The 24,915-nt window shown below is 42.4% G+C and overlaps 1 protein-coding gene and 1 pseudogene across 2 annotated transcripts in view; both read right to left on the bottom strand.

Moving 5' to 3' along the window:
* The window catches only part of LOC309558617 (uncharacterized protein), a 375,763-nt gene that overhangs the window by 57,232 nt on the left and 293,616 nt on the right, over positions 1–24,915 (bottom strand). The window lies entirely within an intron of this gene.
* Positions 6,106–6,524, bottom strand: LOC309557680 (ATP synthase F(0) complex subunit C3, mitochondrial-like; annotated as a pseudogene). Its single transcript has one exon. The product of its transcript is annotated as an ATP synthase F(0) complex subunit C3, mitochondrial-like (transcript).

Genomic DNA, 24,915 nt, shown 5'->3' with positions numbered 1-24,915 from the left:
GAGTCTATTGTTGCTGGCTGCTGGAGAGTCTATTGGTGCTAGATCTGTTGTTGCTGCTGGGGTGGTATTTTGTTGTGGGAGCCCATTGTTGATGGGGGGGGGGTCTATTGTTGCTGTGTGGGATCTATTTTACTACTTTTCTTGTTAATAACAAACTTATTCAAATTATTTAGCTCTGTACTCCCTAAAAGAGGCGCTACTGGGAGGTGGGTAGGGGGTGGAACCAAGTAATGGTGCTCAGAGGTGGGTAGGGGGGGAGACAAGGCATGACTCAGAAGGGGGGAGTTCCTGCACCTATTCTCTGAGAAAAAAGCCCTGTATGTTTGATCCGGCTAATCCAGGTAGGCCGTCAGCGACTTGCTCCTGCTGTGATCGCACACAGCGGGAGCCCAGCGGCAGGTTCCGCAAACTTGATGTCCTCCAGCACCTGCCAATTATTTAGTACATAGGCAGAACTGCGATCTGTTAGTAGGGGAGGCATGGATCCTGTGTTCCTGCAAAGCTGGGACACAGATCTATGCCTTCCCTTAGGAAAAGCACCTCCCACAGTACACAAAACTACAAGCTAGGCACACAGTTAACCCTTTGATCGCCCCTGATGTTAACCCCTTCCCAGCCAGTGTCATTAGGACAGTGACTGTGCATATTTTTTAGCACTGATCACTGTAATAATGTCACCGGTAACAAGTGTCAGTTAGTGTCCGATTTGTCCCCCGCAATATCGCAGTCCTACTATAGGTCATTGATCGCAGTAATTACTAGCAAAAAAGAAATAAAAATATCGTATAGTTTGTAGACGCTCTAACTTTTGCGCAAACCAATCAATAAACGCATAGTGAGATTTTTTTTTTTTTTTACCAAAAATATGTAGCAGGCATATTGGCCTAAAATGATGAAGATTTCTTTTTTTTTTTTAATTATCGGTCTTTATTTGTTTATAGCGCAAATAAGAAAAAAAATATATAACACCAAAAGAAAGCTCTATTCATGGGAAAAAAGAGGACATACATTTTATTTGGGTACAGCGTCACACGGCCGCGCACTTTTTCAGTTTACCAGGCCTATATCTGACACTTGTTGTTTACAAGTTAAAATCAGTGTTTTTTTACTAGAAAATGACTAGAAATGGTTGCTCAATGATCGCGGCGATACCTCACATGTGTGGTTTGAACACCATTTATATATGTGGGCACGACTCGCGAGCTCGGAGGGACAGGGCGCTTTAAATGTAGTTTTTTAATTTATTTTACTTTTTAATTTTTCATCGTCCCTTTAAAAAAAAATGTTTTGATCACTTTTATTCCTATTAAAAGGAATGTAAATATCGCTTTTAATAGAAATAAGCATGACAGGACCTCTTTAATGTGAGATCTGGGGTCAAAAAGACCTCAAACCTCACATCTACACTGATTAGCAAAAAAAAAAGTAATTTTTTTTCATCATGAAAAAAAATGGGCCCTTTAAGGCCGTTGGGAGGAAAGCGAAGTATGACATCGCTCCGGTCCTCCAAGGATATAGAGTCGAGTAGGGGCCTTCTTGCCTTCACTCAACTTCCTGCCTAGAAGGGGAGAGAACCGTATCATTTTCCCCGCTACCGACGTAATCTGCTGCCATAACCCCAGTATTTAACGTCAAAGTAGCGACTTATAACTTCCAGAGGCGGTCTGGAAGTGTTATAAACACAGCTGACCGTTCTTCTCTCTGAAATGATCACAGAGCGCCTGTGATCCTTTTTATAGGAGGTCTCTGTGGTCATTTCACAAAACCACACAGTTAGAAAACACTCCCCTAGGCTCACACTTAACCCTTTGATCATCCCTAGGTTAACCCCTTCCCTGCCAATGACATTATTACAGTAACAGTGCATATTTTTAGCACTGATTACTGTAGTAATGTCACTGGTCCCCCCAAAAATGTCAGTTAGAAGTCCAATCTGTCCACCGCAATGTCGCAGTCCCGCTAAAAATCGCAGATCGTCGTCATTACTAGTAAAAATGAATGAATACATAAATATGACATAAATTTTTCCCCTAGTTCAGGCATGTCCAAAGTCCATCCAGCCTGCGGGCCATTTGCGGCCTCCAGGCCGCTTTAATATGGCCCCACAGATAATTTGGAAAAATATATTGTTGTGGCCCCTGTGAATCCCAGAGCACTGCTCAGGACCACTGGGATCTCTGGATCTTTCAACAGCCATGTTACTTGTGAATACACTAAAAGTGCAGAATCGCAGAAAATGGAATGGTCATTGAGGGTCAAATCCTTCTGGTAGAAGTGGTTAAGTAACGCAGTGCCATATCGCAAAAGATGCCATGGTCAGAAAGGGGGGGGGGGTAAATCTTCCGGAGGTCAAGTGGTTAAAATGTACATTAACATGTTGATAGGTGGAGGGGGTTACCAGGGAAGGCAAAATAAAAGCAGAATACATTTCAGGCTAGAGTAAAGAGAGGACTCTGCCCAGGGCTGGCCCAAGACATTGTGCTGCCTGGGTCCAAGAATAAAATGCTACCCCCCCCCCGCCCCAAGAAAAAAAAGAAACACCCAACAAAAGGCCCCCCCACATCCATTATTTTATATAAATATAAAATCTAGAAAATATTATATATACTGTTATCTTCTTCCATAACTCACCACCGGACCTGTCCACCAAACACCCACTGTCTGTCCTCACTCCTCCTGTCACTCCTCTGTCTGCGGTGCCCACCGCCCTAGAGGATCCAACCTGCCCCGCATGAGATGGAGTGCGCTGATGCCTGACGTCATTGCGCACACCAAAAAATATTGGGAGTCAATTTGCTGCCCCTCTCCAAGTGCTGCCTGGGTCCAATGGACCCAGTGGGACCCATGGTAGGGCCGGCCCTGACTCTGCCAGTCTTCAACATGGAGCTAAAGCTGCTCCCAGCTCAGCAAGTTTTCCTCTATAGCATTTTGCCCCTCCAGGTTTAGGACGGGTAGCCATCTTTGTCTGCCAGTTACCCCCCTCAGCAGAGAGGGTAGCTGGGCTATCAGCTGCAGGGGAGTGAAACGCACTGCTGTTATCTGAAATCGCAGAAGCGACTGAGAGTTCCGGACGGACATTAAATCAAAGCTTGTGGAAGTGATGGGAATCAGTCAGGCAGCTCCGATTCAGCCTTTATGAAAGGCAACAGCATCTCTGGCCTGGCAGAATGAAAATCATAAATCTTTATTATTCGCTGTCCTAGTCGATTTCTTGCTGCCTCCTTCTATTGGACAGGGCTGGCTTTTTTTTTTTCATTGATGCTGTTTAAAAAAAATAAAAAAATCTATATTTTTTTATGTGTTAACGGAACAACACAGTACTTCATAAAAATAATTCAGCCTTAATCAATAGCTGTTGCAGAGAAAATGTACGGTTTAATTCCATGTAATATGTGTGTGTGTAGGTGTGTATTTAATTACTCTCCAAATAAAAATAAAAAAAATCCACCATCATTAATTATAGGAATATGATTTACAGAATAGTTCAAGTACATGTACACCCAATCAGTAAGATCTCAAATAAGCTTTACCTGTTGGGGTAATTTCAAAGATAATTTTTATTATTTTGGAAATCTGAAACTTTCTTTAAAATAATACCTGGTGATCCTACAATGAAGGTAAATGACTTTTTTTTGCTTTAGACATCAAATTAATCTTAGCTCACACACCAATCAACTATGACTGAGTGTTGGTCCTATTCTTCTAGCTGGCAATACCAAGAATATGAAGGATTCATAACACAGCCCAACTGTGAGAACACACGAGGGCAACTGGGGGACAGGGACAAGTGTGTTTTCACACCACAGCAGGAATTATCAAGAAAACGTAGAATTCACCGCACAACCTGATTGTGATAAATGTCTTCATTAAATGGCACAGGATATAGCTCCAATTCATCTCACATTACAAGTACTTGTAAGTGTGAAATGCGTAGGAAAGTTATTCTGTGAAATTTAATAAACTAAGAAAGAAAGTTTTCCATACCTTGCAGCAGATGGGTTTCACATAATGGTGCAACATCAAAAGCGCAGAACACCCTCAAATGTCCCTCTAATTTAAAGAGGAGTTCCACCCTAAAAATGAACTTTGCACCGTCCGTTAGCTTAAAAAAAACCCGAAAAAGAATTTGATAATTAAATATTTTTTTTTGTTTCACTTACCTTCTTTTAAATGAAAATATACTTACCTTCCTTCCTCTTCCTCCCTCTGCAGCCGCGGCCCCCGACGTCACTTCCTTCATTGCATTGACTCCTGGGAGATGAGCGTCATCAATCCCAGGAGTCAATGCGCCTACACGGGTGTCCCTCGTCACTTCTGGTGCAGGTGCGTCATTCCCTGCTGAACAGCTTCTGGGCATGCGCAGAACCAGCTGCAGGATGACGTGCCTGCCCCGAAAGTGACTCCGATATCACCGAAAAGGACACGAAGAGAGACACTCCGGCTTCAGCTGCCCACACCGGAGATGGCAGCGCTGGACAAGAAATTTTCAAGGTAAGTATTTCTTCTTACAGGTAAGTGAAACAAGGGACAGTTCAGAGGCTATCTTTGCTTAAATGCACTAGCCCTTACTGTCCTAGGGGTATTTTTAGTTAAAAAATGTATTTTAGGGTGGAACTCCGCTTTAAATACGGTGGTGTCCATACCTTTTTCTATATAAGTGAGCCCCCAACACATAAAACAAGAGATCGTTCAAGTTCATATTCCCATGCTAGGGTCCCGCTATGGGGTAACTCTGTCATAACTCAAGTGATAACATTTCTTGGTGTATTGTCTCCAACCCATGATTCCGGAAAGACCTTGAGATCTGTCCTCCTCCTGTGTTTATCACCGCAGAAACAGGTAGAGGCACACTACAGCATAACATATAATATGTTAGGCACCTGCCATATGCATTTTACACTTTCAAGTGCTTTTAAGTGTTAGATCAGTGAGAGCCATATCCTGTGCCATTTAATAAAATAGGAAAGACATGTTTCAGTCATATTCTTAGTACCTCCTGCTATAAGTTGGCAACACACTGTCCCTGTCTCCCAATGGTCCTCCTGTGTTATCACAGTTGGGTTGTATGGTGAATCCTTCAAAATCTTGGTGCTGCCAACAAGAAGAACCAATCCAACATGCAGTCATAGTTGATGGGTGTGCGATTAAATTTTTTTTTTTTTTTTTTTTAGGTTTTACCATTTTTCTGTTTCAGGTGTTTTATTGAATAATGCAAGTGAGTAACAACGTTTGACATACAGAATAATGCAGAGTAGCGTAAACAAAGCTTGGTAACATAGCACAACCAACAATTGGAACTACAGTAAAGTGTGAGGTTTGGTAGACAAGGGGCGGTAAGTAGGGTGGTCTCGATAGAGCAGTGATTGGCACTGCCGACCCACAGGCACCCCATAAAGGGAGCACACTGTGCCTGGACGGGGAGGCGCAACCAATCAATTGTTACACTAAAAGGGGACAGTACCCAAGTTTACCGTACCTTGCGGGAAGGGGCAGGGGGATTTAAGGAACCTCACGGGTATCAACCAAACAGGAGAAACATGGGCTACAGTCAATCAGAATGAGGGAGTAAGTTGAACAGGTAACCAGTCAACTGCAGTGGTAAGGACAAGGCAGAACCAAACTTAGACGTTGTAGGTGCTACAACAGATGTATGCAGAAGGGAGGAAGTAGGGCGGGGGGGGGGACAGGGAGAAGGGGGTAACAAGAAGGGACAAGGAGAAAAGGGGAGAGGGAGGGGGAAGAGGGAGGGAAAGGATCACCAGGGGGGCCAGTACACAAGGAGTGGAGGTAACGAGTTCCTAGGTATGTTTTAGGGCATCAATAGGGAGCTATCAAAATTGGGGGGAAGAAAATTGTCAACCCAGGGTTGCCAGATTCTGTCAAATTTCTCGACTTTATCTGTCAGGACAGCATCAATTTTGGCGTGAATCATAGCGTTGGTAATTTGATGTTTCACTTCAGGCAAAGGTAGGTCTGGGGATTTCCACGCTTTATGAAAGGACTTTGGAAATATGGTACATTTCCCTGACAACACATCATTTCTTAGAACCACAGTAAAATAATGTTTACAGCTGTTCACTTGAATATCGAAATTCCCAGCCTCATTCAGATGGCGAATAAGATTAGGAAAGCAAAAATCAAACAAAACAGACTCAGAGCTTCAGACAGGGCAATTCCCAAGATGGCGTATGAGAACAACTTCAAGGAAGGATTTCTGGCATAACCAATACTGAGACTTCCAAAAACTGTTCCAATACTAGCACCGGAGCCAGCCCCACCGACAGTGGCAGCACCAGCACCAATGAATTTAGCAGAGGTACCAGTTTACCTGCTGACTGCACTAGTCAGAAATTCCTTAGTACCAGCTGGGTGCATGGGCTTTGTGTCCCAAGGAGGAGTGTGTTTCCCTCTAAAGTTCGGACCTCTGGCCGAGACAAAGCTTATGCAGAAATCGGTCTGTACAGAGCCCTGGACCCAGCAAGGATCAGCCTGGGAGTAGAGACCAACTTCGCACAGGCATACATGATAGTGGGAGGTGTGTGTGTTCTTCAGTGGGGAGTCACGGCTCAGCCCCTTGGCACCAGAGGTCAAACTGAACAGAGAACCACTAGGTGTTATTTAAATTATTTATTCTTGGTATTCCTGGCAAGAATAGAACTAACACTCATAATTGATGGGTGCAAGACCTAAAATGCTCTAGGAGCAGTTTTTGGGATGTCTACAGCAAGAAGTGTCCAGTACCTTCATGGCAGGATCACCAGGTATTATTTTAATACATTTATTCTTGCTACTACCAGAAGAAGAATAGGACCAACACACAATCACAGTTGATGAATGTGAGAGCTAAGATTCACCTGGAACAGTTTCTTCGATGTCTACAGGAGCATGTGTATATGAACAAATACTTTCATGGCAGGATCACCAGGTAATATCTTAGTGAAAGTTCCAGATTTAAAAATATAGAAAATTACTTTTAAAAACTATGTCTCCATTGTCTCCATTGTCGTCTGTTGTCTGTTTCATCTGTTGTCTGTCGTCTGCCTACTCTGTTTTCTTATCCCACAGATCTCTAGTAGAATTATATAATAAAGTGTAGCGCTATAATGCTATATATAAAACAAAGTATACATAAAACAGGTGAAAAAGTGGACATTAATCAAAATGTAAGAGAGAAACAATAAGTGAGCCCATAAACAATGTGAAGAAGGCTGGAAAACCAGATGAGAAGCCAAAGTGTTTTGATTCCAATAATCATCGGTGAGATAGAACCCAACAGCAATAATAGAGGTATATGCGCTCACCAGAAAATATGGACCCAGATACTTTATAGTAAATGGGTCAAACAAGCCAGATAATCCTCATAAGTAGGTAGATGACATGGAGTTATCAACCAGGCTGTGTCCTTATATTCCTGGATTATGATGGCTTGATCTCCAAGTAATAAACCGCTATGCACAAACAAGCCAATATATACGCACATAGTGTACAACAAAAAAATGTATTTAAAAATGGTCAAAAACACTTACAAGCAACTGCAGGTAACCAGCATTGAACATTTGGAGTGATTACAGGCAGGAACAAATGACTGACGCGTTTCATCATATGTGACTTATTCATAGGGCCAAATTTTATAGATCTCTAGTAGAGAATGCAACACACACTATGCAAGCTATTGTCACCACCAGTAAAACCACCCTGAGAAATGTCATGCAGCCATCACTGGCATCTATGGAAGGAAATTGCTGCAAAGTGACTGCAGAAATGGCAACTGTTTTCAATACACAGTGTTTAAACAAACTGAAAAAAAAATTTCCTTAGGTTTGCCATATAGTTCAAACAAACAGGCGGACTAGAGCTTGGTCCTTGTGCCATTAACTTGATGTGCTTCTACATTTCTAAAGCTTTCTATCTCAGACATTAAAAGGAAAAATATCTTTGTACATTGACCATCCTGGCAGCCAGGGGATCCCTCTGGATCCATGGTTGGCAGCCTGTGACACTTCTGCTCTTGTTAGACTACATTACAGGCTGCCCAAGGCCGCTCTGGAGGGTTAAAACTGTAGACAACTGCCAGAGTGGCACAGCTTATGCAATCAAAATGCTGCAATCTATTTCCAAAGCGTTAGTAACATAAAACAGTAATTATGAAAAACACTTAATTAAGGGGTGATGTTTTAAATAAAAAGAATGCGGCATGCGGGAAGGGAAATTAAAAAGCTGGAGTCTTATTTGCATGTGTGATGGTAAAAGCGTGCAACTAATTACCAGTGCAGGCTGATAAGGAATAACTCACATTACTATCTACAGCTCTGCTCTACAGGAGACTAGGTTGTGCAGAGAGATAAGAACTTCATACGTACTGTACATTCAATCAAAGGAATGCATTTATTTCTAATAATAAGAATAAGTGTGTTTTTATATGTATCTTTGGAATCAGTGTTAGCGGCTGTTACAGAAACATAACATGTTTACGCAAAAGGAAATACTGTCAGCCTGGCAATTTGCCATGTAGGAACTGGAGACACAATGAGATGTTGTGCCAATGCAGACATTCTAAAAAGACTTTCCATAACTATAAGTAGCTATACATAGGCGCAAATGGCAACAAAAAAACGGGGAATGTGCAACATTCAATTTCACATTTCAAGAGTGGTGCTGAGACTGGATCCAGAACGTATATGCCTGAGGAAAGGGTCCTACATGGCCCCCGAAATGTTGCACCTTACTGCAGTGATGTGATCACCCGAATAAACATTTGGACATTATCATAAAAATCCATGGTTTACTGGTGATATATACTCTTGCTTAAGATATTACCAGTCTCCAGCTGGTACTTGCTACATCACCCACTTATTTTTTTGCCATCTCCATAATGAAAATATTATATATGGGTTTAGAATTAGGTTTGATTAGAATCCAAGTTCATCCAAACCGAGAAGTTACCTGTCATTGCTGGGCCCCTTTGTGTATGTCAGCTGTGGGAAATCTCAGCAGTAACCTACAACAGCTACAGTATCTCAGAAAAGTGAGTACACCCCTCACATTTCTTATCAGATCACAGGATATGGTTTCAGTAATTCATGTCCTTAGTCTACTTGTCTTCAGCAAACTGTTTGCGGGCTTTCTTGTGCATCATCTTTGGAAGAGACTTCCTTCATGGACGACAGCCATGCAGTCTAATTTGTTGCAGTGTGCGGCATATGGTGTGAGCACTGACAGGCTGACCCCTTCAAACTCTACAGCAATGCTGGCAGCACTCATGCATCTATTTCCCAAAGACAACCTCCGGATATGACGCTAAGTGCGTGCACTCTACTTTGGTCGACCATGGCGAGGTCTGCTCTTAGTGGAACCTGTCCTGTTATACCGCTGTATGGTCTTAGCAAACAGGCTGCAACTCAGTTTTAAGGGTCTTTGCAATCTTCTTATAGCCTAGGCCAGGGGTATTGAATTAAAATTCATGGAGGTCCGATTAGCAAAATTTTCTTCCAGCAGAGGTCCAGATTGCATTTTTGCGTGATGACTCGGATTCTTTACATCACAGCCCAGGTGTGCAGGCACGACAGCCCATTCATTTGAATGGGCTGTTGTGTCTGTGTTTTCTGCTGGGAAAAGGCCCTGGCACCTTTTTAAAAACGCTGTCGCATTGAAACTGCATGGCGCGTATGTACCATGCAATTTCCATGTGTGGGAAACCGCACCTTGTATTTCATTGCATTTAAGAGTCAATTGTACCCTGCACGTTTTCTGTGCAGCTGCTTATCCCCCTTTACATCACCACTCACAGCACTGTCCCCCTTCACATCACCACTGTCCCCCCCCCCCACACACACAGCACTGTCCCCCTTCACATCACCACTGCCCCCCCCCCACACACACACACACACAGCACTGTCCCCCTTCACATCACCACCCCCCCCCCCCACACACACACAGCACTGTCCCCCTTCACATCACCACCCCCCCCCCACACACACAGCACTGTCCCCCTTCACATCACCACCCCCCACACACACACAAAGCACTGCCCCCTTCATATATTCCCCCATCAGCACTGTCCCCTTCATATATCCCCCCATCAGCACTGTCCCCTTCATATATCCCCCCCATCAGCACTGTCCCCTTCATATATCCCCCCATCAGCACTGTCCCCTTCATATATCCCCCCATCAGCACTGTCCCTCTTGCATATCCCCCCAACAGCACTGTCTCTCTTTACATCACCCCCCCACCCCCCACCCCCACACACACACACCACTGCCCCCTTATATCACCCCCACAGACCTGCCCCTTTGCATCACCCTCACACACATACACAGCACTGCCCTGTTAACACACACCCCCATAGCACTGCCCCCCTTTACATCAACACAGACCACTACCCTCTTAACATATCACCCCCACAGCATTGCTCCCCTTTACATGAAACACCACACTACCCCCCCCCTGCACATGACCCCTGCTCCCCAATCAAACTTCACAGCCCTGTCCTCCCTTCACTCTCCTACCTTACACAGAGCGGAGAGCAGGAGGCGGGACAATCTCGAGGAAGACAGAGGAACAGCAGCGCTGCATGCATAGAGGCAGCCGACTGTGTGCCTCCCAGCCAATCACCTCCCGCCTCCCAGCAGCCAATCACCTTCCGCTTCCCAGCAGCCAATCACCTCCCGCCTCCCAGCAGCCAATCACCTTCCGCCTCCCAGCAGCCAATCACCTCCAGCCTGAAATGCTAATTCAGGCAGCTGCCTCCCTCCATTCAATGCCGGTCCTGCCCCCAGTCTCAGTCCCGCCTCCTGCCATCCGCCCTGCTCTGCTAATGACAGCAGCAGAGACAGGGAAGAAATCCAGCAGCTGATGGCGGCGGTCCTGATAGAGCAGCAGCGCGGGCCGGAGACGCCCGCGGGCCGCCATTTAGTGATGCCCGGCCTAGGCCATCTTTATGTAGAGCAACAATTCTTTTTTCAGATCCTCAGAGAGTTCTTTGTCATGAGGTGCCATGTTGAACTTCCAGTGACCAGTATGAGAGTGAGAGCGATGACACCAAATTTAACACACCTGCTCCCCATTCACACCTGAGACCTTGTAACACTAACGAGTCACATGACACCAGTAAGAGAAAATGGCTCATTGTGCCCAATTTGGACATTTTCACTTAAAGGGGGGGTTAATTTTGTTGCCAGTGGTTTAGACAATAATGGCTGTGTGTTGAGTTATTTTGAGGGGACAGCAAATTTACACTGTTATACAAGCTGTACACTCACTACTATACATTGTAGCAAAGTGTAATTTCTTCAGTGTTATGAAAAGATAGAATGAAAGATAGAATAAAATCTTTACAAACATGTGAGGGGTGTACTCACTTTTGTGAGATACTGTACCTTCTGGGTTTTGAACCAGACCTTGTTTGGACCCAACCCAAGCTCATCTACAGTATATTCAACATCCTTTGGACAGAAACTAAAAAAGCAAATATTTGTTACAAGGAACATATAGAAATGTCAATTGTACCTAAGCGGTGCCATGAAAAGTCACGTTATGTCTTCAATTCCTCCTGATTTCCTGTGCCTAGGCACTGCTGTTCTTTACACTCATAGCTCTATATCTGCACTCTGCTACCTCTGATTTTGAGTAAGATCTGGTGACGTTACCACTGTGTTGTTCCCTGTTCTCCATGCTGTAGAGGAATCTGTACCTGAAGACCTGCAATGCATGTATCTTCCAGCTTTTCCTTCATCCACTTTGTGGATTTGTGCTTTCTGTCCCTCTTCTGCTGCTTTTGGATCATTGCCCCAATAGTCATAAAATCAACAGTCATCATGGGGTAGACCTGCCATAAACAAGCTAAACCCTGCTCCTCTACAAAGATGGCCGCTTCCAGACACAGAGAATAACAACGCTTGCGTTTGCCTTTTTGGGAAAAACTTCCTCTGTTTAGGACCTCTTTAATACTAATTATGTTACTTACGATATCACTTTTACAAAAAATATGGGTATGGATATATCCTTTAAAGGGAAAGTCCAAGCAACAAGTGAAACTAATTAGCTAGCTACAAATGCTACCTATGAAATGAAAAAACTGTAGTAAAACGAGGAAGGAACACTCATTTATCGTAGTCTGACTGAGAGTATTTATCATAAAGCCTGTGCTTTGTAACTTCATATTTTTCTGCTTCTACTCTCACCAACCTTATTAGAACATTGAAGATTTGAATCTAATTGGTGACTGTGAAAAATATCTTAAAATGTACTTTTTAAAAAAATTCCGTTGTGTTTTCTGTTTTAGAGGGACAGTAATTTTCGGTGGGTGTATTTGAGAGTAGTGTAATCACACCACAAGTAGGGGTTCACAAATCAGTGAACTGCTAACAAAAAAGGAGTAGTGTGAACTTTGGAACCAATAGAATTCCTGAAAGTATTGAGCAAACAGGATATTTGCATACATCCCAGGATTTCGGTTTCAATTTTGGCTGGAGGGTACCTTTAAAAACAACATGAGTTTAAAGCTGAAGTAAAGTCTTTGAGAAAAGTTTCCACCTGCAAGGCTATATCATAATTTGCTAGTATACACTGCAGCACCACAAGGGACAGCACAGCAATTTTATACACAACCAAGTGAATGCATTGTACAGCCATGTATGTGAGGATGATGCTCTGCACTGCAATGTTCCACCTCAAATGTATATTACATATTGTTCCAGAAATGGAGTCTTAATTCAAAGCAGAAGTTGTCTGTGATATTTACTGAGGAGGACCAAATCCTCACTTGGATCCAGAAGATTTGACCCCCACAGGTCACTTTTTGCGATACGGCACTGTATTAATTTTACTGACAATTGCGCGGCCGTGCAACGCTGTACCCAAAATAAAATTTGTGTCCTTTTTTTCCCACAAACAGAGCTTTCTTTTGGTGGTATTTGATCACCTCTGCAATATTTATTTTTTGCTCTATAAACAGAAAAAGGCCTACAATTTTGAAAAAAGCAATATTTTTTACTTTCTGCTATAAAACATATCCAATAAAATTACAAATTTAGGCCAATATATGTTCTGCTACAGGTTTTTGTTAAAAAAAAAATCCCAATGAGCGTATATTAATTGGTTTACACAAATGTTATAGCATCTACGAACTACGGGAAATATTATGGATTTTTTTTTTAATACAAGTAATGGCGGAAATCAGCGACATAAAGCAGGACTTCGATATTGTGGCGGCCAGTTGGACACTAACTGACATCTTTGACACTTTGCGGGAACCAGTGACACTAATACAGTGATCAATGCTAAAAATATGCACTGTTGCTGTACTAATAAAACTGCCTGGGAAGGAGTTAAACATCCGGGGAAATCCAAGGGTTAATTGTGTGCCCAACAAGTGTTTATGTGTACTGTATGTGCTGCTTTTACTAAGGTAAGAGATAGATTCTAGTCCCTGCTTTGGAGGGACACAAGATCCATCCCCCCCCCCCTATCAAAATGGCGAGCTGCTTTGTTTACCTAGGCAGATCACCATTCTGTGTTGTTTACCGACGGTCAGCGGGTGCCGGAGGACATAGAGTGCCTGGCACCTGCATATCGGCTTCTGCTGTGAAAAATAACAGTAGAAGCGGCTGCCGGTGCAAGCCTCTACAGGACGGAATGCAGAATCACGTGATATACGTGATTATGAATCACAATATATACTGTATGTGATCCTGTGCACAGCTGCCGCACTGTAGCAGTAAAACTGCTATAGAGCAGTAGGTAGGTGGGTAATAATGTGCACTCTTGGTGTACTACAATGGACTGGGAACTGGAAGTGAAGCTATATTTAATCCTCTAGATTAGGAAGATGAGTTAGGAAGATGAGTGATTTGTACAGTAACAAGTGTGACCTAGTCAGCTCTTGAGGTTATGTACTAAGGTGTGTAAAGTATACCAGAAGGAGAAGAAGCCAACTAACAGTGGAAGTGGTGATGGTAGCCAGTGATGGGCATTCTAGTAGTGAGGGAACAGTTAGTACTTCATGTTCCTTACTAGTGGCAAGGTCTGCATATTGGAGCTTGCTGTGGTGCAGGACCCACCTGGAGACCGAGTCTGGATTCAAAGTGTGCAAAGAGATGTATGAGAGTCACTAAAAAACACAATTGTAGTCTGGCGCTAAGTTATTGGGACCCACACCCCCTCTGTGTAGGGAGACAATTGGCACATAGAGGTCATAAAGCAGCTATGTGGGAGTATTGCACCAGGGTGCTAAATGGGCAAATAAACACAACAACAAAAACCAGATTTGAGCGCTAGATGAACCCAATGGATGATGGGTGATGACAGCAACAATTATTGTAAATGATGCAACAACCTATATGTGAATGAGGTATAAACTTTATTAAAAATCAATGCCAAAAAATGATAATAATGGAGACAGTAGCAAACCTTGTGCAAAAACCCCAATGCTACACTGTGCAACACACAGGGGCAGATATAACTTAAATCATGGTTATCAGCAGGCTCACTGGTAAGGATATCGGACCAACCAAGACGTTGCAGAGGTACAGGTGGCAATGTTGTGCCTCAGGCGGGGGAGATAGTGATGAAAAAGGGGGGTCGATGTTTCCAGGAGGAGGGCAGCCAGGTTACAGTGGTGTCCCTGTGGCCAGGTTTAACAAGCCGGGTTGCCCTTCCTGCTGGGTGCACAGCGAAAGGAAAGCCAGATGTGACATCAGTGCTGACCGGAGTTGCCATCCAAACCAAGGCTAGAACCGTTGGTAGTGAGTAAAACCACCGATGGAGCACAAAAAGACAGAAGGGGAAGCAGAAGAAGTTTGCAACTTCCGTCTGTTGTTCTGACAACGCATTTTTGGTGGGGCCCCTCTTCAAATCATGTGACAAAAGAGGAGGTTTAAATAGGGGCTGATGCATAAAAAAAGTAGAGGTGTTTTCTTAAAGGAGCTCTGTTGTGTAAAACCAAAGTGAAAAAACATAATAAAAAATGATATATATATATATACTTGTGTGGCACCGCTGCACGGTCCTGGTTGGTATAATATATGCCAATTATAAAAACACTATATGATGCAATAAAAACATTATCAAGTCAAAAATTGATAAAAATATATAATAATATATAATGATAATAACAATGGTTTCTAATAGAAAACCTTCAATGAGTGATTGATGTCATCACCCATCATCCATTGGGTTCATCTAACACTCAAAAGGAAAGTATGGTGGCTTCCCTATGTCCCCAAAGGTAGAATATTTAAAAAAAAAACAGTAGAGTGAAGATATGAGACAAGCTGGTGGAGTCAAGCACTTGCTCAGCAATATTTTTTAAAAATGCTTCAGATTCTTACTGTATTTAGGGACAGGTAGGAACAGACCGTGTCATAAGTTGGCAGGAGGAGGTAGAGGTAGACGCGGTCCTTCTGTGATCGTGTGCTACTGTAAGCAGTGGTGTATTTAGGTCTTGTGCTGCCCTAGGCCTGACTAAACTTGTGTGCCCCCTAATTTAAATGTGAATTTCCTGTACCATGCCTGCAGCACCTGCATCTGCTGCGGATGAGTTTCACTTACCTTGAGGCGCCTTCCATTTAAAAATGGCGCCACCCGGCGCCATTACGTCACCGTGCAAGCGCCGCCTGCCCGGAAATTGCCGAGCGTGTGTACGGGTATTCCCGAGCGCCGGGCCGCATGTTGGGCCGGCCGCGGCCATTTTTTTTTTTTAGGTTTTATCGGCAGATCGGGGGCATTTTTACATGTGGGGGGCGGTTTTTTTGCCGCCCCCCCACATGCCGCCCTAGGTCTAGGCCTAAATACAGCAGTGACTGTAAGTGCATTATGCCTTCTGGCCTGAAAGTGTAAATGACACCCGAAGTAAGTGTCATATGTGAGCTGACATGGTTTAGAACACAGGTAATGCAGGTTGCCTGCTTATGCTAAGCTGTCAGGGTAGGATGTGATGACAAGGCCTAATTACCATCTGTGCAACCTTCAAATTCTTCATAAAGCAAAGAACAATGAATATATGCTTTAACTGAAATAGCTTTTTACTTGTAATGCCTTCGCTTAGCCATGTGAAACCTGGAACAATCCTTTAAAACCATACCCAGCCAATAATTAACTCAATAAGAGTATGCAGCTTTCACTCCATCAATAGTTCAGTCTGTGACCGGTTTGTATAAACAGATTTACTAGTGCAGCGCTGCCTTAGGGCCTGAGTTTACTGATTAGTGTAAATACTAAACACAGACCAATTAACAAGGCCTATAAGCCTGCTTATCACTTGTCATTTAGTGTGAGAATCCAGCCAACACTAAACACGGCTATTGATTTACCATTAACAGCCAAAGAGATCCACTCAAAATAAAATGCAGCACAATAGAAGATACAAGATTCCCCTGTCTAATAGGCCACGTGAGCTGTTAGCACTTTTAATAGCTGTGTGTAATAGAGATGAATGCAGGCTGTGAAAAGGGAATACAATCTGCAAGGCCATTGGTGTTAACTGCTTCACTGCACCCACAACAGCCTGAATACAGTGGTGATGACCAATAGAGACTGCATTTAATAGAATGCAATCACTGTTCAGCCATTTTCAACCCAGTTCAGTTGATTTTTTAACTTTGGACAAGCTGGGTGGTGTTTGCAGATCCACCCAGGGTTCCATCCTATGCTATCTATGGCAAGCCTTACTTATTAGTAGCACCAGACTCTTCGGCTACTGGCATTGGGTCATGGAAATCATCCCTATTTCTGTGAATGCCGTAAGACAGCATCAGAGACTCTAGCTGACTGATCTCAAGTCAAATGCCATCTAGTTGCATGGGAAACTTGCTCCCTTGCTTCTCTGTTGTCTGTTGAAGACATCCTTCAGAGTTTACAGTCAACGGGGACATGAGCAGAGCAGGAATTCATTCATTGCGAGTTATATACATTGACCATGATTAATCTGATAGCTTTTTCCCTAATGCTTAACCCTGGTTTTTAAGGTTGGTGGGGAACTTTGTCTGATCCTATCATGCCCCTAGAGGTCGCTTGCAAATGGCCAGTTCCTTCCCATCTTGCTGGGATGGCTAAATCAAGAGTAATGGAAATGCTGCTTTACCGTTTCTGGAGGAAATGTTCTTCCTTCCAGTACTGCTGTCCCATTCAAAGAGAGTACAGAGAGTGAGCCCAGTAATAGGGGAGATTGGCCTGTATGGGAGACAAAGGAGGGCACCCCCGGAACAGGAGCAGGGAGCCCACATGGGTAGAGGGCAGCTGGTAGCGAGTGGACACCCACAGCCAGAGACTCTAGACTGGAGAGCTGGAGAGTGCCACCTGCAGCCCAGAGAGACCCACTAGACACAAGGGACATGAATTGAAAGAAGATATAGGCTACAGAGAGAAGGCCCAGGGCACTGTGGGCTGCCTCTTGCCTGACCTTCCCTGAGTAACATACCAACAGCTAAGAGACCTCCAAGATGGTGCAGTCCACACTTATGCACCACCATCCAGCCAGAGGCACTGCTCTCTACTTCCATCAACCTGCAGCCTACAGGAGTAGACATCAAGGGGCAGACTGTCATCAGGAGGGCATCTACCCAGCATCAGTGTGGTGAGAAAACTTTAGGACACTAGGTCTTGACAATTTAGGTATTGAATTATGTATTGAGCTCTGCATAAGGAGATTGCATTGTCCTTTTCTTTCTTACAGATTATAAATACCTTCGCCTTGAGGGTTAGCTCTCCAACAAAAGATTAAGGGCCAGCAGATTTGTATGTTACTCCACTGGCAAGTGGTTAGACAGGGCCTGTACGCAGTAGGTAGGCTGTGCTGCACTGGTACTGTACCGGTAGTGTACTTGGCACTGTTATGGGCACTGTAATTTGCATTACCTCACATTACCAGGATATATACCTCTGTCACTGCTAAAATTGATACGTTGATGTTGTTCCCTTCTACTTGCCTAGTGTGTTCTGGCAGAGCCATTACACAGGCAGCTGGGGAAGTAAATGGTATCTACCTTGCTGCAATTATATTAATTACATATGTGATAGTTAAATAACCCTGCCATTGTTGAAACTGTTTACTGAGCATCTCACAGGGCTTATTCCTGCTTATATAAAGCACACTATATCACTAATGATATATCGTTGAACTGTCTGGTCCAGTTAGGGAGAGCTTATCACTAGGAAGGACAGAGGAACCCAACATTTCTAACAGCTCTTTAGGTAGTCCTTATTACATTTGTAAAAGGAGAAGGTCAGCGACCAGACTGTTTAACCATCCCATTAAGCAAAGATCATAACACTAAAGTCCTAGGATTTTGAAAATGTGGCCAGCATCAGAGAGCAAAAAAGGTAAGTATTTCAATTCAAGTTATATGTTGTACCTTCCCAACAAACAATATTATTCACAAAATACCACTGTTGCTATACAAAAGTTACTGAGAAATGATATGCCTGTGAAAGCTCCCCCTTCAGTGTCACTCACCTGTGGCTAATGCAAAAAAGATGGATACTGTGTGCCTTATAGTGACCGCAATAGGTCAACTGCTTTTATTCACTCATATGCTACAATAAAGAATTCATAAGGATTTACAGTGTTGCTGGCTTTCCCTTTCGTTTTGACTATAGGTCAACCATATACCTGAGGGTTGGGGTATGTTGGTTTGGGGCGCTACCACCTTGCACTACCCAGTTGTGCAAAGAATATATTAATATTGTGTTGGTCCCATAAAAGTGCACTGTGCTCACTTAAATTGGCCAAAAAGCAGAAGATGTGCAAAAGGATTATAAAAGTGCTATAAATAATGCTTTAAGTGCAATAAGTGCAAAGGTATTCAAAGGGTACTTGTGCTGAATAGGTTGGACCATCTGTGTGTCAATTTGCCAGATGCAGATTGTAATCCAACCTGCTAGTACTGCTTGGTAAAGGTGCCAAAGTGCTAATAAGTGAATAAACAGTTATTGTATTAAACCATTTATTGTGATGTCCCCTCGTGGGGAGTGAAAACTTGCAACCGTGATCACATAAAATAAAAATATTGATAGTAAATTGTGGGTTGGATTACAATCTGCATCTGGCAAATTGACACACAGATGGTCCAACCTATTCAGCACAAGTACACTGTGAATACCTTTGCACTTATTGCACTTAAAGCATTATTTATAGCACGCAGCACTTTTATAATCCTTTTGCACATCTTTGGCTTTATGGCCAATTTAAGTGAGCACGGTGCTCTTTTATGGGACCAACACAATATTAATATATTCTTTGCACAACTGGGTAGTGCAAGGTGGTAGCGCCCCAAACCAACACACCCCAACCCCTATTATCTTTTTACCCTAGTGGTAAGTTGGAGGCAGCACAACCGCCTGGTCCTTTTTAAAGTTCAGTATTAGTGTCCAAATACACATTCTGTAGCGCAGGTGCATTCCATCTATTTTTAACTAACCATATACCTGACTTTTCTCCAAAGTTAAGTAACGATTGTCCCTCAACCGGCCTGTGATTGGACAACAAATAATAGACAACAGACTGATTAGCTCATCACTTTGCTCCCTATCAATATGTTTCTTATTAGAACATGAGCACTGCAGCCAACTGATCAGTTCTTTGTGCTGTGTATCCTTCTCCCAGTCTGAGTTAAAAAGTGGATTGCAAGGGCTTGATACCAGCAAATTCAGGTAAACCATGCTTGCATAAACAATGTATGTTTAATATATTAATATGATATAACTGCTTTTGTTTGTTTAACTTTATTGATAAAAGGTACATCTTTAAAAAAAAAAAAAATATATATATATATATATATATATATATATATATATATATATATATATATATATATTGTTGTTGTATGTGGTAGCATGCCAGCCATTTATCCACACAGACGTGTTCATTTATGAAAGGTCCACTTTAACCAAATTAGCAAGAGCTCTTTCCTTGTATCGGGGACGGCAGTCTGCATTACTTGGTTATACTAAGTTTTCTTCTTCTTTAGTAGATACTTTGGCAATAAGCACATATTCCCAAAGCAGCAAATATTGCTAGCGTTCTATCTAAATGGGCCCCTAATCCCAGTGCACCAAAACACTTTACACACTGCGGATCTGGTCATGCTTCCTCGCAATAATGGAACGTATTGCTTTTACTGAGTCCAGTGAGCCTTACTGACTAAATCTCTGAGGATTTGCTAGCTGTGTTATATATAAAAAGCTCACACAGGTTTAGTATTAGATTTAACAAACACGCATGACATTTTGTTGTACAAACCATCGTGCAAGAAAACCCAACCAAAATAAGAAAGCTTAAAATGGCTCTGAAGCAAGCCTGCTAATTCAAACTGAGCTTCCTCTGAAAAAGAACGTAAGCAGAGGTTACCTTCTTTGAAAGTTAAACATCAAAATAATCAGTAAAGCTAAAGATGAAGGCAGCTGAAATGAAAGGTAAATCTCTATTAGTAGTATTTGAGCTTGGCCCACCTCTTTTATCCCTTGAGCCTCCCTATTGCCAGTTTGCCACTCTAATGGGATAGCTATCTTGACTAGCCAATAAAGAGCCTTCGGTGGTAAATGGGGACAGGGTCAAGATTTCACAGGAAAAGGCATGATTTGTAGATAACTATAGCTGCCTTTATTTTTTGATATGTGTTTTTTTTTTTGTACATTTTGTAACAAAGAAAAAGATAGGACACATGAATATGGTTACAAAGTCCGCAACAATGGCTATCGCCCAAAATAAGACGTGTATAAGTCAAGACAGAACAGTCTAAACTGGATGTTGTGTCCATCAATAAAAACCAGGGTTAACATGATCTTTGTATCCGCACGGAACGCTCTAATGGATATGAACTACAAGGAAAAAAGAAAAAAGAAAAGAAACAGGCATATCTGTATCGGAATACATATAAATATTCAGTGTCAGAGCATAATGGAGTTGACTCACATATAGCCTGGTGTACATATCATTCAATTTATGAATACACAAAGAAAAAGAAAATAGAGGAAGGAAAGAATTGAGGGGAAGAAGAAAAGGAGAGAGGGATGTGGGGTCTAAGGCCTAGATATGGGATTTTTTTGCAAATTTATCATCTGCTCATGCATTTTTTGATATACCAGTTAAATCATTATGGGTTATGATAGGCTTACTTTAAACTGACTCTATCACCAGTGTATATACACTCACCGGCCACTTTGTTAGGTACACCTGTTTATTTGCTTAGTAACACAAATTGCTAATCAGCCAATCACATGGCAGCAACTCAATGCATTTAGGCATCTAGACGTGGTGAAGATAATATAAAATAGAGTACAGCGCAAAAATTCCAAATAAATGAATGTTTGGGAGAAAAAACAGACTAAGCAAAGTCCATAAAGTCCATGAGACCAGATGCTGAAGTGCAGATATGAATGCAAGAAGATTCCAACACCATAGGTAAGAACACAATCCTGACGATGACCACGTGCTCATATAAAGTGATTCCCTTACCGGAACTTAGGACCCCCTGTTACGGAAGGTCAACCAAGCATAGAACATGGAGATAACCACCAGGATAGGATCCACTCTAAGGTCTAGCACCAGATCCACCACGTTACTTCATCCAGAATAATATAACCTCATATGTTCAAGTGTCTCATATAATGGATGATAGTATCCTTGCCTGCTGCAGCATCCATGTGTCACTACAGCTGTCCCATGCCAGTTCTAAGACCGAGAACTGCTCAGTTCTCAATTGCTCTGAGTGGGGAGCAGTGACTGTCAGTTATTGCTCTCTATTCTATTCGTGGTGAAGATGCCTTGCTGAAGTTCAAATCGAGCATCAAAATGGGTAAGAAAGGGGATTTAAGTGACTTGGTTGTTGGTGCCAGACGGGCTGGCCGGAATATGTCAACTGCTACCAGAATTTTCACACACAACCATCCCTCGGGTTTACAGAGAATAGTCTGAAAAACAGAAAATATCCAGTGAGCGGCAGTTGTGTAGATGAAAATGCCTTGTTGATGTCAGAGGTCAGAGGAGAATGGGCAGCGGTAACTCAAAAAAACCTTGTTACAACCAAGGTATGCAGAATACCGTCTCTGAACGCACAACACATCGAACTTTGAAAAAGATGGGCTACAGCAACAGAAGACCACACCACGTACCACTCCTTTCAGCCAAGAACATGAAACATAGGCTACAATTCACACATGCTCACCAAAATTGGACAATAGAAGATTGGAAAAACATTGCCTGGTCTGATGAGTCTTGTTTTCAGCTGCGACATTCAGATGGTAGGGTCAGAATTTGGAAAAAGCAACATGAAAACATGAATCCATCCTGCCTTTTATCAACAGTTCAGGCTGGGGTTGGTGGTATTATGGTGTGGGGAATATTTTCTTGGCACACTTTTGGCCCCTTAGTTCCAATTGAGCATAATTTAAATGCCATGGCCTACCTGAGTATTGTTACTAACCATGTCCATCCCTTATTGACTACAGTTACCAGATCTCAATTCAATAGAGCACCTTGTGGGGGAACAGGAGATATACATCATGGAGGCGCAGCTGACAAATCTGCAGCAACTGTCTAATGCTATCATGTCTATATGGGCCAAAATCTCTGAGGAATGTTTCCAACACCTTGTTGAATCTATGCCATGAAGAATTAAGGCAAAAGGGGGTCCAACCTGGTACTAGCAAGGTGTAACTAATAAAGTGGCCAGTGATTGTAGACTTTATTGATATACATAAAAGTATGTAAAACTGTAACTTCTACAGGGGTAACGTATTTACCGACTGGTTCAGTCAAGAACAGACTCCCCATAGGCCTGAAACAGTTAGACCAACATACCACCCTGCTGTTTATTTGTATGTATAGCTTTAGAAGTATGGATGAGGAAAAAAGGAAGAAGTAGATAGGGGAAGATGAAACTGTTTTCTCAGACGAAAGGCAAACATTATTTTGGTTTTGTGTTTAGCTCTAGAAGAGTGTTCCATTCTTCATTTTCATTGGATTTGAACACAATGGATAGCGCAAACTAGAAAATATGTGAAAAGGAATCTAAAGCTTCACTTGCTGGCAGATAATCATAACACATAGAGGTTGATTTAATAAAGGCAGATGGGCTCTTCACTTTGCAAGGGAAGCTGCACTGTACAAGGATATTTTCTCCAGAGGTAAGTGAATGAGGTGCACATTTACTTTGCTAAGAATACACAATTAAATGCAAGGAAATAAATGACAAGATTGAACATAATTAGGCAATGAAATTTACCAGAGCTTCACCTCATTCACTAAACTTCAGGAATAAATTCCCTTGCAAAACTACCCATGCAGAGTTAGCATCATATTTGCTGTAAGTAAATCAACCCAATGTCTTTACATGCCACCACACTATTCAAGTATTTACAATATTTAATGATCCAAGGATGGACCATCCCCTTCTAACTTCTCACTAAATCATGGGTGTCCAACCTTTGGCTTCTCTGGGCCACATTGAGTGTACAGAAATTTTCTCGGGCCGCATATAAAATATATACTATTAGTTAAGGTATATAAGTAATAAAACGCCGCTGCACCTTTCCCGTGCTGCCGCGCCCCCCCCCCCCAGCACTAATTTAACACAACTAGTGGATGATCCCCTCCGAGACTGCCTCTGTGGCCGTGCCCCTGACTCGACTATCTTCCTCCCCATCAAAAAAAATAAAATATTGTCAGGGGGCAGTGGGCCACATTGCCTGCGGTCCTGGGCCGCATGCGGCCCCCGGGCCGCAGGTTGGACATGCCTGCACTAAATATTTACAATATTTAATGATCCAAGGATGGACAATCCCCTTCTAACTTCTCACTAAATATTTACAATATTTAATGATCCAAGGATGGACAATCCCCTTCTAACTTCTCACTAAATATTTACAATATTTAATGATCCAAGGATGGACAATCCCCTTCTAACTTCTCACTAAATATTTACAATATTTAATGATCCAAGGATGGACAATCCCCTTCTAACTTCTCACTAAATATTTACAATATTTAATGATCCAAGCATGGACAATCCCCTTCTAACTTCTCACTAAATATTTACATTATTTAATGATCCAAGGATGGACAATCCCCTTCTCGCATATATAGCACTGTACTGAGAACAAATTACAGAAGTACAATCCAAACGTAAGCTACTGCTGGGGTGCCTCATTACAAAGTCCAGAATACTCTGCATGCCCAATGTCATGGAATTCCATACTAAATATTTTGACAATAAAGATTACAATACAAATAAATAAAAAAATAAAAAACTTTGCAGAAAAAAAGACTGATCTGTAAACTAGGAATCCCTAAAAAAATAAGTAAGAAACAATTATAATTGCCTGTTAATTACAACTGTTTGTTAGAAACCATAAACAGTTGCAATTGAATGTGTTAGCTAAAATGTCTCCCATTTTCCCTTGGCTCGAAAAGAACAAGAAAAATAAAATATAGAATATGTATAATAGGTAAACAAAAATGTTTTTCCGCATTCAAATATAATGTAAGGTGTCAAGCTTTGCAAATAAATGGAGCAAACTACATATTGATCTTCTCCTCCGCCAGTCCCCTGTGCCAGCTAGACTGCGTCCTCTAATTTTATTCCTCTCCCGGAGTGAAGAGACATAAAGGGTTACAGGCTCAGTGTCCCCAGCCTCGTCATCAAATCCATTTCTTCTCAGGGCTGCTGGAGGTTACAAACAGCAAATCATCCGAGATATAATCTTTTCCTTGAAACTAATCTTTATTGAAGAACTCATAACCTCTTGTAACCTTCCTCCTGCTGCCTCCCAGCTCCTATCCCGCTTACAGTAAGCCTGACAGCTTTTGGGAAGAATGCCCGCTGTGGAATAAGATAAGAGGGGCCCACTTCCTCCCTGCAAGGTGTCATGAGGCTTCTATATGATTTACGCCCTCCGCCGTTTGCCCACAACCAGCAGGTA

Source organism: Pelophylax lessonae (assembly GCF_965119305.1).
Source record: "Pelophylax lessonae genome assembly, chromosome: 6".
NCBI classification, from domain to species: Eukaryota; Metazoa; Chordata; class Amphibia; order Anura; family Ranidae; genus Pelophylax; species Pelophylax lessonae.
The sequence above is the reverse complement of the archived record's forward strand: the minus strand, read 5'-3'. Positions and strand labels throughout refer to the sequence as shown.